The sequence below is a fragment of the Diceros bicornis genome, chromosome 37 (assembly GCF_020826845.1).
Source record: "Diceros bicornis minor isolate mBicDic1 chromosome 37, mDicBic1.mat.cur, whole genome shotgun sequence".
Classification (NCBI taxonomy): Eukaryota; Metazoa; Chordata; class Mammalia; order Perissodactyla; family Rhinocerotidae; genus Diceros; species Diceros bicornis.
In genome coordinates, this window is record NC_080776.1 from 8,645,368 (window position 1) to 8,649,211 (window position 3,844).

Genomic DNA, 3,844 nt, shown 5'->3' on the forward strand with positions numbered 1-3,844 from the left:
TGCTCCTAGCAGCTCATCTCTGTCGCCTGGATTACTCCTCTGGTATTTAATCACTTCTCCACTATAACATGAACCCTGTTGTACAGTCATGATTGTGGGGTTTTTTATTTTGTTTTGTTTTGTTTTGTTTTGTTTATGAGGAAGATCAGCCCTGAACTAACATCTGTTGCCAATCCACCTCTTTTTGCTGAGGAAGACTGGCCCTGGGCTAACATCCGTGCCCATCTTCCTCCACTTTATATGGGATGCCGCCACAGCATGGCTTGACAAGCAGTGCATCGGTCAGCGCCCGGGATCCGAACCCGCAAACCCTGGGCCGCCAAAGTGGCACGCGCAAACTTAACCACTACGCCACCGAGCCGGCCCAGTAATGATGTGTTTACACGTCAGCCTTCCCCACTAGACCATGAGCTAGACAGCAGGGACCCTCTCCAGTTCATCTTTGGACGCTCTGCCGGGGAACAGAGGAAGCGCTCAACCACCGGTGTAGGTAGACTAAAGGACAGCAGATGTGTCTTCTCTGATCGCTGGAGCATGGATCACCACCACCACTCGGAGCGTCCATCACTTTGGGCCACCGTCACACACGAGAGGTGCCTGAAAGCTTCACCTCCAGGCCACCAGGCTGCTCTGCCTGGCGTAGTTCATTCCCAACCATCCTCTATTGTTTAAAGTCAGCGCCAAGCTGTTCAAGTGTAAATTCTGCCCCTACCGTAAATGCCAAATTTGTCATGTAGCTGACGCCTACAATTCTGCCACTGGCGAGCATGGTTTGTAAGCTACGTCATGCTCTCCTCCTGGATTCTCTTATCATGTATAAATAGTAGCAGGAAGTCTAAGGAGACAATCGCCCTGGGCCTACCCATGCTTTGCTTTCACTGACCTTGAACTATTGTGATCTGATGCCTGGACTAGAAAGGACTTAAAGATGGGGTAGTCCTGAGGGGAGGGAGTGGACAGTCCTTCTCGTAATCATCTAGGGAACAGGTAGCTCCTGGGGTGTAAAATGGTGACTGGGGACACAGGAGAGAACAGACTGTCTGCGGCCTGGGCTGCAAAACGCCTCCATGGACTCTACTGGAAGCGGAGGCGATGGGGAAAGAGACTGTCTGCCACGAGGGGGCGGCAGTCGCTGGACGGGAAAGTCCTTGCAAGGGACCCATTGAGAAAGCCCAGGGCAAGAGCAGCCCCATCTAATAGGTACTTTTAAGCTCCTCTTTGCGTATAGTTCCCTTCTGCTTTTCCTAAGCCCTCAGTCAAGGCGGCTCAGCATTCCAGTCTATTTCAACCAATGACTGGGGTTTAGGGAAGGGTCTGGTCCACCCTCAAGCTGGAGGAGGAAAGAGGAAGCAGCCCTCTGGACACGAGTGGGGGTGGCAATGGCCGTAGCTTAGGTCTCCAGTGGGAAGATGATCTGGAGGACAAGAGTTGAAAAGACTCTTTCCCCTCAAGGTAGGAAAGAGCACGTCGCTGAAGGAGGGGAAAAGGCACCCACCTATAGATGAGCTTGGAATATTTATCCACTTGAAACTGTTCCAGCAAGTTCGCCCACCCAACATATCTTTCATGCCTCACTTCCCTCTTATCACGGCTCCCTCTCAAATGGGTTGATAATGTTCCTAATGGGAAAGCATTTTTCCATGCTGTGCAGAACATCCAGTACCACACATTGCTGTGACATGTGCAGCCTGAATGCTAGTCCGCTGGCAAAATGCAGAAGTCTCTTCTTGCTACTGTGTTTTTAAAATGATAGCTTCTGTGTAAGACCGTGTGAACAGCACAGCACGGCTGTAAGCATGTCTGTTTTGTCCCTGTGTCAGCTTTGATGCCAGCATCAGCACCTCCTCACGTTCCTGCAGAAGAACCCACCAGGGACCAAAGGAGAGACAAGGGAGGTGGAGGAGAGAATTCGCCCCTCTGCCCGGTCATCATCCCCACTGCCACAGTGACAGGTTCAGGGGTAAGGTGTGACCTGAGATGATCCGCTCAGAGCCAAGTTCAGGAGGGTTGTTTGACGACTGTGGAAAAGCAAGTATGTGGTCTTGTTGCTGCTGGAGGCCATTTTGCCACCATAAATGGCAAACCAGTCCAAGGATAAAAACTAGTACCCGGAGGAAGGCAGAGCCAAGAGGATCACAGAGAAACGGGGCCAGAGTCCTGAACAGACCACGCCCAGAGGTCATCTTCTCTCTGCACTACGTGAGCCAATAAATTCTCTCTATTGTTAAGACCAGTTCAAGTGGAGTTTTCTGTTCCCCGCAACCAAAACGGTGCCCAACTGAGAGAGTTCTGGAAACCAAAAGTGATGTAGGATGAGAGGAGAGGGGAGGCATGTAGGTGAGTCGTAGGGTCCAGGCTGTGACGGTCAGGATAACGGCAGGACTTGACAGAGGTGTGACCCGGGCGGGTACAGACCTCCTAGCCCTGCTTGCCAAGCTCTGGTGGAAGCCAGAGAGGAACCTTGAAAAGTGACCACATGGGGACCCATCTGAGGACACTGTCCCGGCTGAATTCAGAAATCTTCACGAAGGACCCAGAAATCCTGGCATCAGAGTCAGAGAGACCGTGATTCAAATACCGGCCCTCCTTCAATCGTTTCTGACCTTAGACAAGTTTCTCAACGTGTGTCCAAAGCTCTTTATCCATAAAGATGGGAATAATAACATTTGCCTCACGGAGCCGTGTGGTGATGACGTGGGACGAGGTCACGGGCTCTAGGACCAAACCAGCTGGGTGCAAATCCCAGCTCTGTCCATGGCCAGTATGTGCCCTTGGGAAGCATAGGTACTCGCTCTGTGCCTCGGTTTCCTCATCTGTAAAATGGGTATAAAAGTAGGACCTAGCTTATAGGATTGGGATGAGAAGCAATGAGTTAACACACGTCAAGTGCTTAGCACAGTAGCTGGCAGATAATAAATGTTCCGTCACTCTTAGCTGCCTTTATACATGCCCCCACGGTCCTGTTGGGGGAATATGTACCACACGCACTAAACGACGCAGACCCTCTGACCCTGTGATCCCACCTAACTTGAAGAAATTAAGGGAGGAGGCAGGGAGGACAAAGTATATCACAGGGTCGTTTACAATAATAAAATTTGGTAATAATTTCAATGTCCTTCCAAAAGCTATTATACGAATCACAGCAGATCTATAAAATGCAACACTGGGCTTCTATTAAACACAAACATCTGAAGCCACGATTAATGCTATGGGAAGGTATCTATACTAGAATACCAAGCGGAAATAAAGGCTAACAAGCAGAATGTTCGGTATGAGAGCATTTGGTAATAAATGTATGTATACATATGCACAGGGGAAAAACGGGAGAGACGGGGTCAAAATGTCAACAGTGGTTATCTTGGGGTGGTGGGATTACAGATATCTGCTTTTTCGCTTCTAACTTTTTTTTTTTTTTTGAGGAAGATCAGCCCTGAGCTAACATCCATGCCAATCCTCCTCTTTTTGCTGAGGAAGACTGGCCCTGAGCTATCATCAGTGCCGATCTTCCTCCACTTTATATGGGACACCGCCACAGCATGGTCTGGCAAGCGGTGCCTCAGTGCGCGCCCGGGGTCCGAACCCGGGCCGCCAGCAGCGGAGCCCGTGCACTTAACTGCTACGCCGAGGGGCGCAGGGCCAGCCCCTCGCTTCTAACTTTTGATGTTGCCCCACTTCTAAAGTGAGTGCTGCTTTTGCAATCAGAAAAAAAAAATGTGTATTCAGCCATTTTCATTAAAAAATAGGGGTTGGCCTGGTAGAGTAGTGGTTACGTTCACATGCTCCACTTCGGAGTTCGCAAGTCCACCTGGGGTTCGCAGGTTCAGATCCCAGGCGTGGACCCATG